The 15,846-nt window shown below is 48.4% G+C and overlaps 1 long non-coding RNA gene across 1 annotated transcript; it reads left to right on the forward strand.

Moving 5' to 3' along the window:
• The first annotated feature begins 401 nt into the window (after positions 1 to 401).
• On the forward strand, positions 402 to 5,463 carry LOC147911421 (uncharacterized). The gene is made up of 3 exons (XR_015551225.1): positions 402 to 1,807; positions 2,819 to 2,988; positions 3,649 to 5,463. It is a non-coding gene; the product is annotated as an uncharacterized LOC147911421 (long non-coding RNA).
• Positions 5,464 to 15,846: the final 10,383 nt, after the last annotated feature.

Below are 15,846 nucleotides of genomic sequence, written 5' to 3' on the forward strand. Positions count from 1 at the left end.
CGCGCACTGAGGCACCGCTTCTCCCGCCATGCTGAGGCCGCGTCCCACATACAGCAACTAGAAGGATGTGCAACTATGACATACAACTATCTACTGGGGCTTTGGGGGAAAAATAAATAAAATTAAAAAAAAAATAATATTACTGCTCCATCAAGAACGTTCTTTAGGGGCCGGCCCCGGGCGCAAGCGGTTAAGTGAGCGCGCTCCGCTGCGGCGGCCCGGGGTTCGCCAGTTTGGATCCTGGCACGCACCGACGCACTGCTTGTCGAGCCATGCTGTGGCAGCATCCCATATAAAGTAGAGGAAGATGGGCACGGGTGTTAGCCCAGGGCTGATCTTCCTCACAAAAAAAAACAATGTTCTTTAGTAAAACTGGCTTTTTTTTTTTTTTTTCCCAGCGTGAGGTCATGCCTGTGAAGACTACGATGACTCTAATATAGTTTGGTGCCACCACCTTGATTTGTGCTGAGGCGTCATCTCTCTTCAGTCATATCTGCTCCCCTCCACCTGGGGGCAGATGACCTCTGTCCCAGCTTCCAGTGGGACAGATAAGTTTTGCCTGTTTCTGAACTTCATATAAATGGAATCATAGAGCATATACTTTTTCGTGCCCGGCTTCTTTCACACAGCATTATGTTTGTGAGATTCATACGTGTGTATGGCTACGGTTTGTTCTCATTGCTATTTATATTTTCCTTGTAGAAATATTTGTCCCTTCTGTTGTAGATAGATATTTGGGTTATGCCCATGTTTTTGTTTTTGACTCGTGTGAGTAGTGCTGCTCTGAGTACTGTACCTGTCTTTGATGAACATATGTGCATGTTTCTCTTGGTATTTACCTAGGAGTAGAATTGCTAGGTTGTAAAGTATGTGTATTTCAGCTTAGCAACTGCTGCTGGTTGGTTTTCTATGATGTTATGTTTTTGAAATCATGAAATTAGATTGGACAAACAACTGTGATTTATATATAACAAAATAAAAGATGGGAAAATGTGTACTAGATTGGAGAGGCAGTTTGGGGCCACACTCTTCGGAGCCTGAATGCCATGTGAAGGCAGAGTGGGCTGGGTGGTACAGTGAAGATGGAGCTAGGTTGAATCCACTCCTTACATTCTGTGTTACCTTGGCCAAATTACTTAACCTTCTTCAACATTAGTTTCCTCATCAGTAAAACGGGGATAGTACCCACCTAAAAGTGTTGTTTAGAAGATGAAATAAATAATGTATGAAAACTGCTTAGAAGAGGGCCTGGTACCTAAGACATCCCCCAAAGTATTAGTTTCTTTCCTCCCAAAGGATTTTATTTGGAAATATTAGGAGATATTGATAATATTTGAGCAGGAAGATACATCATTAACTGTTATATCCTTTAAAGTGTTTAATAAACTAAAGGTAAGTCTGAGACTGAAGTGTTGGAGTTGCAATCCCCTAGTTTTCTGCTGGCGGGTATATTTTATGCCTGGCACAGAATGGGAGTGAGTGCATTTTGAGCTTCATTTTCAAGATATTGTTCTACGGAGTGCACAGACCTGCCCATAGATCTACAGGGCTTTGAAGAGTAGAAATAACTTATTGTCATCACACAGCAAAAGCATTTTGGCATTCTTCTTTCTGTAGCATCTGCCCCAGAGGATGAAGCCCTAAAAGGTAAAGAGGAGAGACCAAGATGCAAATAATTGGTCTTTGTCTCAGCTGTAAAGAGATGACCATTGCTGTCATAGCCAAAGAAAGGCAAGGCCAAAGGAGCTGAAGTCCCAAAGTCTTAGGACCTAATAGCATGAGCAGTGACGTCAGATATAAGGAGAAGGTAAGGAACAGCATCAGATGAACCTGACTGGAACAAAGGGAGGTGGCCTGGAGATGCTGGTGTTTTGTCTGGATGTAGGGGAGGAGGGAGCAGAGTGGAGGGCACCTCCTGCTTTCCCAGTGGACACAGGCTGAGTAAAGACTTGTCTTCTTCAGTCTCATCATAAATGTGTCAGCCTGTGATTTAGTTATCTGTGGTCTCTTCCAATTAAACAAGATATGTGCAGCCATGACCATCCTGGAGATGCTCATCCAGAAACTGTTGTTGGAGGATAACTGTTCACAAAGCTTATGTAAAAAAAAATGAGAGCTCCCTATAGGGAGGCTGAGTGGATTAGTGACAGCTTCCTCTCATCCTTCAGTCTCACACCATGCCAGAATAATCTTCCTAAAGTACCACATTGATCATGGGAAGCCCTACATCAAATGCTTAAGTGGCTCTCATTGCCTATAAAATCAGTCAGACTTCTCACCCTGGCATTCATGGTCCTCGCTGAGCTGACCTCATTCTGTTGTGAGCCTTCTTTCTGATGACTCAGTAAACCATACTTTCTTCTTTAGCAAAACTAGTTTACTTGAGCTTTTATGACTTTTTAATTCTTTGTGCTTTTATAAATCCTACTCATTCTTCAGGGGCCAATTCAAATTTATTTTCTGTCTTCCCTGAAGTTTTTTCTTTCCAGTCCAGCTTCCAGTATTTTCCTTCCTGTGAATTTCTGTAGCAAATAATTTGTTCATATTTAATTTGGCAACTAATCTTGTGCCATCTTGTGATGATATTTTATGGTGGACTGTTGTTTACACCTTTTTCTCTTTGCTTACATTTTCATTGTTTTATTTTTTCTCCAACCAATTCATGAGCTCCTTAAGCCAGAGTCCCTGTTATCAAGTTACTTTTTAAAAGAATGAGGTTACTTTTTATGTCTCACTATATCAAGCTAATGATTTACAAGTAATAGGCCCTTAATGAGAGTTTCTGTGTGTGTGTGTGATTATATGTGTCTTTTGACAGTAAAAATGAAGATAAATAAAACTATATGCCAGAAAACATCAAGGATATCTTACAAAACCAAAGATTTTCCTAAGAAAAACAGAACTGAATTTTCCTGGAGCCAGACATGATGAGATGTTGCACAGAACTGAGGATGCCACGTCTACTGTGCAGAGACTGGATTGTTGGAGGCAAGTGTGGAAGCAGAGAGATGAGTGAAGAGGCTGTTTCACTCATCCAGGGGAGAGAGAATTGTAGCATATGCCACTGTGTTAGCAGCGGAACTGCAGAGAAGTTGATAGACTTGATGTGTAATTTTTGACAATACAATTGATAGAACTTGTTGATAGATTAAATGTTTGGGGAGAGGTAAAATCAAGGAGATGAGAGAAAAATCAGGGATGACTTTTGGAGGTGGTCAACGTTGTAGAAAGAAAAGTAGGAAAGTGTCGGGTCATGAAAGTTGAATATAGCCAGGAAATCAGCTAAGATGAAGAGAAGAGCATCTATTGGATTTAGCAACGTGGAGCCCAGTGGCGATCTTAGCAGAACATTTTGGGTGTGTTGTAGGAACAGAATACACATCACTGTGTGTTGAATAGTGAATGAAGACTGGGAGGGGAAGAAGTGGAGACATGGTGATGAGAGTCTTTGGAGAAGCTTGTCAGTGAAGGAGAGCAGAGAGAGAGCCATCACTGAAGGAGGCCAGAAGGTCAAGGAAGCAGGAGATAAGACAGGCTTACTAAGCAAGTCGGTATTCTGTGTCAAGGACCCCTTGTGGGCAGTGTCAGCAGAAACATGTGGACTGATGATGAGTAACGATGGTTTCTCCACCTTTGTCCTCCATGCAGATACATACCATGGCTCCACAGAAGCCCCCAGTTGAGGACACGGTCCCAGGGCCAGGGTGGACTCAGCCTCTGAATTGAAGGAGATTATTTCTGACACCTAGAGAATGGGGGATCCTAATAGACTTTAAGGTCCCAAAGAAAAAAGGCAATGGCATGGTTTGCCACCTGAGCGTGTGCACTGAAATTTGAAACCATTACACTTCTGTGGTGTTCCCAGTGGTATTCTTCTGTTATTTCTGCTGCCTGGACTCCTCCCCAACTTACATCGCCCCATCTCCACTTTCTGTCATTCAAGAGTCAGCTCAGTGGCCCCAACTTCTGGGGTGAGAGTACCCCTCCATGCTCCGATGGCACCTGGGTGCCCACTTCCATCCGACTTACTGTGTTGGGTTGGGATGGCACCCACCTGTCTCCCGGTGTGCATTCTCTTTCTCTCTATGCCCCATCACGAGCCTGAAACCTGGAAGCAGAGCAGCTGAAACACAGTTGACATCTGGCAGTTAGGAAGGAGCCCAAACTCCCGAGTCATATTTGAGCGCCACCATTTCTTGACTGTGTGGCCTCAAGCACATTATTTAACTTCTCTGTGTTTTGTTCTTCATCTGTAAAATGGGGGATACTAAAAGCACTTACCTCATAACACTGTTGTGAGGATTAAATGAAATAATACCTATAAAGCAGTAACAGTACCAGGCATATAGTAAGCGCTCAATAAATGTTGCTATCATTATTAAGACATGGTAGATATTGATACATTTTTTATTGAAAGAATAAGTGAGTAAAGGGAACAATAAAATCTGATGTAAAAGGAACCAGAACATGTGTCAGCCTGTTTTTCAATGCCTCTTCTGCCAGGCCAACTTGAGTATATCTCTGGTGAATTGCATAAGTTCTCTGAGCCAATTTTCAGGCCATGTACAAGGAGGAGTGAGGACAGACAAGCAGTGGTTTCCTGGGGGTGCCTGGAACCTGACAGAGCCGTCTGGCCAGTCTGATCAATGAGGATCAAAGGAAGGCTGCCTCTCCATGAGAAGGACAGTATTACTCATGACCTCTCCCTGCTCTCTCACTCCTGGTACCTCCCAAATTAAGTATCTATGTACAAGACCTTGTCTCCAGCTCTGCCTTTATTGATAAAGCTGAGACACAGATTGATAAAGGAGAAGTATGTAAATATGATTGTGTTAATCAGCGTTCTCCAGAGAAACAGAACCACTAGGAGACATAGGAGTGCCATGATCTTCCGTCTGCAAGCTGGAGACTCAGGAAGGCTGGCGGTGTAGTTCCAGTCTGAGTCCACAGGCCTGAGAATCAGGAACAACAATGGTATAAGTTCCAGTTCAAGGGCGGGAGAAGACTGAGGTCCCAGCTCAAACCTTCAGGCAGAGAGAGAGAGAGAGAGAGAGACAGAGAATTCAACTTTCCTCGGCATTTTTGTTCTATTCAGGCCCTCAGTGGGTTGGATGAGGCCCACACACAACAGGGAGGGCAATCTGCTTTACTCAGCCCACTAGTTCAACTGCTAATCTCTTCCAGAAACACTTTTACAGACACCCTCAGAAATAACGTTTAGCCAGCGATCTGGGCACCTCATGGCCTGGTCAAGTTGACCTATTTAACAGCCTAACTAATGATCACAATTATTAATATAGTTATGGGATATTTACGTATTTATGAAATGTGTATACCACTTTCAACTGTTCTTTGATAAGCAGGACTGTCTTCTGATATGAGTTTATGGCCTTTCTGATTTCTTGGTTTTAAATGGCTGTTCTTTTACAAACTGGCAATGATGATAGATAGTAGTCTCTTAAAAAATCTTGACTTGTCAGAATTAAAAAAGCCATAACCCTACTTGGGTCTCTTGTATTTCTAAAACATTTAACTTTGAAGGGATATCCAAAAGACAGAACTCTTGGTTTGAGATTTGGGGGCCAAAGGGTATGGTGATGGACCCTGTGATGAGAAGCAGAGCCATGAGGTGGTGATGCTGGCCCGTCAATTTTGTGGCTCTTGTTCGTGGAGAAACAGGCTAAAACAGCTTCAAAGCTGGTTTTGGCCAATGAAGAGGTAGATTTAGAGTGACAACTGGGCTTTTCCGTTTTATTTTCAAGACCTGGTTGGTTTTATATCTTGGCTGTATCCTGGCAAATACTTGCACTTTTGTCCCAAGGTTTGCATGGCAAAGATGGTCCTACAGCAAAATATCAGCTCCCCTAATGTATGAAAAATGTCTGCTCATGTTAGCCAAGCTCAATTGTCCCCCACCTATGCTGACATTTTCCTGTGGACGTTCTGATTTCTTAGTTACTTTGGGGTAGCTGAAATTCTCTAGTAGGAAAGAATGAACTTAATTAGTCTTATGTATTTTAATTTTTCATTATACAAATAATATATGAAGCAGTACCTTTGTAAAACATTAATTAATTAAAAGTTATATATGGATCAAGCTAAAGGCTCCTTTAACCACAGCCCCACATATATCTGTTGCTGTAGAAAAAATATTCTTTTCTTTTTGTTTTGTGTGTTTAAAGAAAATGGTATAATATGCACCTCATTCTGCAGCCTCCTCTTTTCACCCAAAACTATATGGGAGATACTTCTGTAACAATTTGCTTGGATCTACTCCATTCTTTGTCACTCTGACATGTTACTATGAATAAACTACGTCTTGTTGAACCATTCTTCTTTTGGTGCACGTTTGGGTTGTCCCCATTTTTTGCTATTACAATATTATGAAGAATATTCTTATACATGTTTCTTTTTGCATCTGTGTGAAGGTATCTCCTGGGCAGATACTAATAAACAGAACTGCTGAGTCATAGAAAATGCTCATTTGAAAAATTCAACAGGTATTTTCAATTTGTTCTCCAAAAGTTGTGCTTCAGTACTGTATGAGTGGATTCATTTTTCCATGTAACCAACACCTGAAACAAACTTTGTAAATGTTTGTCAATCTGATATCTAAGGCATGTCTCTTTGTTGATTTATTTTGTATTTCTGTCATCTCTGGGAAGGTTGAACACTTCTTGGTTACTGGCATTTCATATTTCCTCCACTGAGAATTGTTTGGCTGTTCGTATCCTTTGCCACACTTCCACTGGATGGTTTGTCTCTCATTAGTTTACAGGAGTTCTTCATATAGTCTGCAGAGAAACCCTTGATTACATGTTGGAGTGTTTTCTTCTGTTTTTTTTACTTAATTTACGGTGCCTTTGGTCTTACAAAGTTGTATTTTGCTGTAGTTAGTTTTATGAATCTTGTCGACTAGAGTTCTGCTTTCTGAGTCTCGTTTAGCAAGACTGTCTATTATCCAAGATATAAAGATGTTCTATAATCTTTTTAAAACAATCTAATACTTTTAATATTCATTAAACTTTTATTGTTTATTATATTCAGATTTGGAGTTGATTTTTAAGGAGTGGTGTGAGACCAAATAGAATATTTATTAATATTTTGTCAAATGAATATCTGATTGTCCCAAAATAATTTATTGGCTATTACCAGGCTTTATGAACATACATAGTGAATAGTTATGTCAAGTGCTGGTAGATCAAGTAAATCACAGACTGACAAATGACTGTAGGATTTAGCAATGTGGTGGTCACTTGTGACCTTGGAGAAAAGAGTTGTCGTGGGGTGGTGGGGGTTCATTGGAATGGGTTCAAGAGAGAATGAGAGAAATCAGAGATGGTGAGTACACACAGCCATTCCTGAGGTCAATCAGTTGTTCTTTTAAACCAATCAGAAGATGTTTTTGACATTTTTAACAAATGGCTCAAAACCATGAAACTCTTCATGTAGATTTTAAAGCAGATTAGAAAGCCTTCCATGTTTAAGTTCTGAAGTATGAGTTTCATACACTCATTGTTTTTGGCAACAGAACAGAGTCAATCCTCCTTATTCAGTAATTTGATATTCGTGAATTCACCTAGTCACTAACATTTACAGGTGAATCCAAACCCAACACACACTGTGTTTTCCCTGGTAATTCCTGGACGGGTGCAGAGTGGCAGAAAGTGGGAGTTGCCTGAGGCGCACGTTCCCAGCTGAGGTAGAACAAGGTGACACTCTTGTTTCAGCTCTCAGGTCAACAAGTGTCCTTTTCCTGGTCTATTAAATGGTACGTTTTTCACCTTTTTTGCTTCTTGCTGCTGTTTTTCCTCTTTGTAATGATCCGCAAACATAGTGCTGAAGTGTTGTGTAGTGTTCCTAAGCACAAGAAGCCTGTGATGGGCCCTATGTAGAAAACACTTGTGTTAGATGAGCTTCCTTCAGGCATGGGTTATGGATAGTGATATTGGCTGGGAGTTCAAATAATGTGTCTACAGTCTATACTAAATAAGGTCTTTTCAAAAGAGACAAACATAAAACAAGGCTATGCGTTGATAGGTTCCCAAACATGTCACGACCAAAGGCTGCAGAAACCTAACCCTGTCCTTCCCCTAGGAGCACTGGTTCAGTCTGGCTCATGCAGTGTTTGCTAAAAATTAATAGAATGTAACTCTTCCAAATAGGGAGGATCAATGGTAACATGATGGAGATATTTTCAAACCTCTCTTTTAAAAATGATGTCTAAAAAGCAGGTACTTTCTCAACTAATGGTTGACTTGTCATCTTTACTTTGAAAGGACAGAGTTTTTAACAGCATCTGCTCAGAAGCATATCTTTGATAGACACATAACAAATCTCAGCAAATTGGGGACAACTGTTTTTTGCAAGAGAAAATGTGTATAGAATACATATATTAACTTCAAGACAGTAGTTACCTTTGGGGAGGAAAGAGAGAGGAAGGAGAATGGTGTCTTCCACTGTGTAATATTTCTTAAAAAACGACATCAATAAGGTGTGCTCTGTTAAATCTCAGCAAAGAGTAAATGGTTTCTGTTATCCTATTCTCCTTCTAAGTATATTTAAAATAAATATGTAACTGGAACTGAGATGAAATAACACTAATGTAATAGATGCTATTTGCTGGAGTGCTCCCACCATCTGATGGACAGCTCATGATGGGTTGGTGATGTCACTGACCCCATCTAAAGGTCAGGACACGTTGTTTACCAGCTGTGGAGCTAGAGAAGGCTCGGTCACCAGCAGCAGAGCCAGAGTTACCTCAACCTACAAAGTTAGAGCCACATAGCACCAGATCCTGCTCCAGCTGTGGACTAGTGACAGCTCTGGCACCAGCTCTAGAGCTCAGTTGCGGCCAGCTCCAGAACTAGAGCTCCCTCCAGCTCCCACACTTGACCAGCTCCAGAGCAGCAGCCATTTCCATCACTAGCTCCCGCACCAAATCTGTCAACAATGCAGAGCTAGAGTCAGTCTCAGGACCGGAGCCAATTCTAGAAGCAGGTCAGGCACCATCGCCTGAGACAGACCCAGCTCTAGCCCCAGCTCAGGTCCAGCTCCTGAGCCAGTTGCACAGCCAGAGCTGGTGGGATCTCCAGCATCAGCCACAGCAGTGGCTCCAGCACTAGGGCAGCTGCAGCACCACCCACATCGCCAGCAACTAAGGCCCGGCCGGCTCCAGCCCCCACCCAGAGATGTCTTTTCCCTTTTCTATGTTTTATGATTTCTTATGTTTTATGTGTTCCAATTTAGATTCAATAAAGTTTAATGTTTTCATCACTTAAAGTTGTACAATTCAGGGCCGGCCATTAACTACATCCTCTATGCTGTGTACCGTCACCGTTATCTAGTTCCAGATCATTGCTTCACCCCACCAGAACCCCTGTACCCATGAAGCAGCCATGCCCCCATATCCACTCCCCCACCCCCTGACAAGCACTGATCTGCTTCCTGTCTCTGTGCATTTCCCTGTCCCTGGTGTGGCTGTCCTGAGCACAGCCAACCCTCCTTTGCCCCCTCCCCCCCATGCTGAAGACCCCTGAGGATGCCAATGTGTTCAGTGCCATGAACCCGATGCCTAGTATGACTTTGACACGAAGAAGCCCACCGTCACCAAGGGGGTGAGGTCAGGCATGGAGCCAGCTCAACCCTGCTTCACATGAAGAAGAGGGACTCGATATTGCCAAGGGCACCTTCTCCTCAGGCCCTAGTGCTGTTCAGCCACAGGGCCACCCTCCCCAGGGTCTGGCTAGCTGGGGAGATGAGCACGTACAGACTAGAGTGACAAAAACCAGGTGGCCATCTTTTCTGTCCAACCAGCTGGCCCAGGCTACCCAGGAGCAGTTTCACCCTGAACCTCTCGTGCTGCAGGCCTGATGCCTGCCAGTCAGCAGGCTGTCCTGGCCTCCCGTGGACCACTGGGAGCCTTAGGTGCCTTCTGCCCTCTAGGGTCCAAAGGACTAGCTGACCTTTGCCAAGGAGTGCTGCCCATGGGCATGAAGCCCTGCCTGCCACTGAGGCACTGCCCTCTGTGCACCTCCCTCACACCTTCCCAGGTGCGGGTCACTTGCATCTGTGACTTCAGGTGTCCCAGAGTCCCCACTCACCCAGGGGGCGTGACCTCTGCAAATGCAGCCCTTCCATCCAGCCTCCAAGCCAACAGGCCCCAACACAGGCTTCAGGACCAGGCACAGCTCCCACTCCAAGTGCTGGGACACCTCAGGTGGGGCCAGGACCTCAGTGGCAGGGACATTGTCCAATGCTCAGCGAGCACTTGGCTGGTTCCTCCAGCTCCAAGGTGGAGGAGAGCAACATGAGTTTTGACCCAGAGTCCCCTGATGGCAAGGAAAAGAAGGTGGCTGCCCTACCCATTCTCCCTGACAGCCCATTCCCAGTCCCTTCTTGCCCGGGACCAGTGTTCCCCAGCGACACCTACAAAGGGGCCAAGAAGCCCAGGAGCTGGATGCCGGCCTGGGGTGTCCTGCCGGGTCCAGAGACTCTGCTGATCATGCCATCCCCCACAGTTATGGAAATCAACCGCCCCCTGGTCCCCGATGGTCTCTGGTTTCATCTTGGCCTCCAGCAGCACCTCTTCCTCCTCAGCCTCCACCACACCCGTGGCAGCTTTGGTCACACACAAGCGTTGTGTCTCAGGCTCTTCAACCATAGCTCCTCGCTGGCCCTCTCCATCCACACGGTGGGCGATGCTGCATCATCCCTGTCCACCTGGAATAAACAACAGCAACGTGGACAGGAGCGTCTTGTTTAGCCCACTGGTGGGACGTGCCCTTGGTCCCATCACTCAGAGCTCTCTGAGCACAGACCTGTCCTGAATGGCTACTTTGACAAGAAGCCCTCTCTGGGCCCTCCAGGCAGCATGCCCAGCCCAGGCAGGAGGTAGGCGACCGCCACAGTGCCCACTGTACATGGGAGGAAATGGAGGCAGCCTTCTCATCCTGTTGGTTCTTGGGGATCTGGGCTTGAGTGGAGGTGGATAAGGTGCCCACCAAGCTCCCTCCAAATCTAGGATCTAACCACCCGAGGCTCTGATGAGACTGCTCGTTCAAGTCCAAGCAACCTGTAGTGAGGCCCGACTCCTTGCCTGAGTCACGGCCCTGTGTGATCTGGTCCAGACACCGTCCCGAGAGTGCACCCCTCACCGCACCCCACCCTCCCTAGAGCCTTCCTCCCCAAGGACCCTGCCAAGCCCCTGCCCCCTTCAGAGCTCCTAGCCTGCAGTGCCCCTCCCCCGAGCCCCCATCCAGGATGGACTCACCTCTGTGCTGGGCTCACAGGCCACCTCCTCAGGCTCCTGTGCTAGCAGAGCCTTTAGGGTCAGATTGACCTGGGGTCAAACCCACAGCTGGGTCACCTCACAGCCCTGTGACAGGCAAGGTCATGTGGTGTCTTCTCGGAGCCTCAGTTTCCTCCATGAAAAATGGGGTCAGTGACTCTGACCTCAGGAGGGTGTGTTGGGATTCAAGCAGGGAGATGAAGCTGCCCAAAGTGCTTGGACTCAGGAGGTCGCCTGGCTGGGGGAGCCCCAACGCAGGACAAGGCCTCGATGGTCAATGCTGGGCTCAATGCTGGTGAAAATCAAGGATTTCTAGTCCCCTGTTCACGTCTGGACTTGGTCACTTAGAGCAGAGTGACCTTGAATGCTGGGACCACTGGTCATCTGTAAAATGGGGTGCAATCACTCAGCACCCAGTGGGCTCCCTAATAACAGTAACTCCCTCCAATAGTTGCCCAGCTGGGCTCCCTTCAGCTCCTCCTACACCCGCCAGGGCTGCAGGCAGGGACTGGCTGGACCTCATGTGGCAGGGAGGGGGTGTAGAGGAGGAGGGAAAAGGGCAGCCTGGCCTTCTCCCTGCCCAGGGTCTGTGTCCACCACTGTCTTCGTGTCCGCAGGACCAGCCATGCATGGAGCTGGACCCTGGGATGGAGTCTGTGGACCAGGACAGTGAGGTCGGTGTATATTCAGTGACCCTCACGTCCCCAGATGTCCAACCTACCCAACTGTGCACCGTGTGGCCCACCTGGCTTCTGTGGCGTGTTCCTGCGACGTAGGGGATGTGAGGGTCACCGAGCAGTTGGCTGGGGAGGGGACAGACGAAAGCAGCCATGTCAAGGGACCGTTGTGTTACACGTGTGTGCTGCGAGCTGTGTCACCCAGAAGTGCTGTCTGCAGGGCCCCTCTGTGTGCCTGACCATGGACAGGAGGCCTGGTTGCTGCACAGGAGAGAGGCCTGTGAGACCGTGAGGGTATCCCTGCCACACTCATGTGGGCGGAGATCCCGGGCCATGTCCATGCTCATCGGGGCTGATGTTGCTCCGTGTCCAACCCTCACAGGACAGTTGGGAAACTGAGGCCAGGAGAAGCAGGGACAGGCCCTGGGGCCACGAGGTGGGCAGAGTCCAGAGGAGAAGAGAGCATTCCAAGCTCTTAGGCCAGCCTCAGCACTTCCAAGGGGTTTGCTTTGGGAACGAGAGCCCCTAAGATCCTGGGGGACCCCTGCCAACGCCCTCCCATGTAGGGCCCTTTGCTATACACATCCCCACGTGGACACACTCACACACACAAGCATACACACACACTCTGACTGCCCAGCCCGGTCTCAGAAGGGAAGTGCTCACTGAGGAGGTGACAGGAGGAAGGAAGAAAGAGGTTGGAGGCAGCTCTGCCATGGGGCATGGGCATTCGGTCCCCTAACAACATGCCCAGGCCCATAGCATGAAGGGGAGAGATGTGAGACTGGTGGGCAGGGGGTCCCCAAGGTACACAGCGGGATGCAGGGGTTGGGGCCATCCCTAGAGCAGCCTGTAGAGAACCAGGTCTGGCGTCCTGTGGCCACCACTCTGGGCACCGGCAACTAGGATGTGACCCCCTATGGGGGAGGGGATACAGCAGAGAAGGCCAGATCTTACGCCTCTGTAAATTGGGGTGCATAGATGGGGTGACTCTAAGGGTCCCACAGGCTTGTAGAAGAGTCTATTGACCTTCGTTCTCCATCCATGACCCACTGTTCTCTGAGTCCTTGTAAAATGCATTCCATTCCCTCGAGGTCTTGCTGAGCAGAAGGCAGCCTGAGAGCTTGGGGACTGGGGCCCCGGGCAGTGCAGAACATGGCAGAGCACTGGTCGACTTGTCTGGGGACCAGGGACAAGGCCATCCTTGTCGGAGCCTCGGGGTCCTCCTTTGGAAGTGAGGTGGAGTCATTGCCCTGGCTGGGGCGAGGAGGCCTTGTGAGTCAAAGGGACACGCCAGGGCCAGTGGAGGGAAAGCGGGGAGCAAGAGAGGCTTCTGAGGTCCCTCACGTCCCTCCTGGAGCCCACAGGTCCTGCTCCTTTGCGCCCTCGGCCCTGGTGGAACCACTGCCTTGAGGACCCCAAACAAAGAAAGGTGTGTGTTTTGCTTTCTGCTTTCCTGCCTGGGGCTGCAAGGCTAGGGCTGACCACCAGGGGTGTCCTGTGTCCACTCATGCTCAATGCAGCAAGTGGAGCAGGGAAGGGACGCCCAGGGCTCGTTCTGGGTGTTCCCCTGTCCAAAGCAACAGGCACCTTTGATTACTGGCATCCACGTCCACAATGGGAGCTGCTCAGAGGCGGGAGGGGACTCTGAGATCCTTTCATGATTCTTTCAGCTACTGTGGCCCCAGCACTCACCCTGAGCAGGGCCCATGTTAGTCCTGAGGGCAGTGCTGAAAGCACCCACATGGTCCCTGTCCTCCAGGAGCTCACAGCCTGGAGGTGGAAAGGACAAAATCATGAACAAATCCATGTGAAAAAGAAGAGAAGGTGCTACAGAGCAATGAAGCAGGGTGCTGGAGGAGGGAGGGCCTGGAGCCCCTAGGTGGGTGTAAAGGGCCTCCCTGGGGACATTTGTGCCCTGAGCAGAAGGACAAGAGGAGCCAGCCCTGCATCTGTCTGCAAACAGCGTGCTGGGGGGAAGCTCAAAGGCACAGAGACTTGGAGGCAGAAGAGGATTTGACGAGAGAGGAGGTGAGAAAAGAGCCAGTGTGGCTAGAGTGAGCTGGGGAGGAGAGAAGTGAGGGAGAGAGGATGGCAGGGCCAGACCCAGGCCTGGAAGGAGGTACTAGCTGTCTATGCTGGGTGACAGCATTAGCCTCACTTAGCACTTATGAGACCTATCATTGAGCATCTGACAGTGTCTGTACCAGGGTCCAGGCTCAGGTCAGCTGGGAGGCTCCCCGTCAAGGTCTAGCAGGAGGCTGGGGCTGTGTTCTCAACTGAAGCTCGATAGAGGCAGGAGCCATCTCGGAGATCATTCACAAGCATCGGGGCAGTGGTAGGATTCAGTTTGGATGGGGGGTTTCAGGCCTTTTCTGTCTGTGGGCCGGGACCCTCTGCCAGTTCTTTGCATTAGGGGGTGTCATAGGGAAGGAAGCTCATAATATCTGATATGGCTTCTCCTGAATAGTGGATCAGAGAGACAGAAAGAGGGAGAGAAAGAGAGACAGAGACACACAGAGATAGAAAGATGGGGAGGAGAGACAAAGAGAGTAGACACAGACAGAGACAGGGAGACAAAGAGAGAGACAGAGAGACAGGGAGAGACCAAGAAAGATACAGACAGCCAGAGACACAGAGACAGAGAGAGACAAAGAGAGAGAGAGACAGAGACAGAGAGTTAGAATGAACACAGGAGAGACAGAACCACACAGAAGTCACAGACTTTTCATTAAGCTGACCGTGGAAGTGACATCCCATCACTCGGCCCTATTCTATTGGTTAGAAGCCAGCCGCAAAGTCCATTCTCATAGAGGAGCGGGGATTACATAGGATGTGTGCCTAGGAAGTGGGAACGCTGGGAGCCGTTGTGGGGGCTGCCCACCACATAGGCTGAGATGACCACCACTCAGGCACTTGGACCTGAGTCTAAACATAACAGGAGGCCCTGGAGGGTTGCGAGCCAGAAGGAGATGATGTCTGAAAGTCATTTCATTTCAACCCTCCCTAGGAACACTGGGAAACAGGCAAGAGGGGAAGTGCCTCTCCCAGACGCCCAGCAGACCCAAGCCTCTTTGCGTCGTATTCTCTGCCACAGCCAGCCCTTCCTGTAATCCTTGCACTGCCAAGTCTGTGCAGGAGCTATGTGTGGGAGCAGCCCACGGGATTCACAGCCCCTGAAGGGATCTCTAGGTCTATACACCTGATGACATCCCTAGGAAGTAGATGCTAGAATGACCCCCACTACACAGAGAGGGACATGAACACAGGAGAGACCCTGAGAGGGGAGGCCCTGAGAGGCGCAGGGTTGTCCAGGGTGACATCACTGGCAAGAAGCAGGAGCGGGACTGAATTCAACTCTGTGTCCTCAAAGCTGGGGCCCTGGTTGCGTCCAGACCTCCCCAGAGGCTGTGGGGTGGACTGTGTCGGTGTGACTGTGTCTGGACAGGGTATGGAGATGGAGAGTGAGCAGTCAGCAGCCCGGGGGGCCCTTAGGAAGGTCTTGTGTGAGGAGGAAGCTTAGGTAAGGGGATCCCAGGAAGTGACCTCACAGAGCCCAACAGAACTTGGAACCCTGGTAACTAGGCACCCACATCCTAAACACAGCCCCCAAGCGAGCTCACTTCTCCAGCACTTGTCTAGAAGGAGCAACATGTTCAGTTGCTGCTTCCCGATGACCAGGGGCCGGAGCCCCAGGAAAGCCCCCAAAGACCGATGCAGATGCTGGTGCCCCTCTCACGGCCGACGGCTCTGGTCGTTTACCCGGAGGGACGGAAAGGTAACACCGGGAGGCCCAGGGAAGGCCATTCCAAACCAGGCTACCACTGTGGTCCCATCTGGGCAGCCCTACATCCCCTCCCCATGTGTGCCTGGAAGGGC

Source organism: Ceratotherium simum, unplaced genomic scaffold (genome assembly GCF_057802395.1).
Source record: "Ceratotherium simum simum isolate JZ-2026a unplaced genomic scaffold, ASM5780239v1 HiC_scaffold_43, whole genome shotgun sequence".
Taxonomy (NCBI): Eukaryota; Metazoa; Chordata; class Mammalia; order Perissodactyla; family Rhinocerotidae; genus Ceratotherium; species Ceratotherium simum.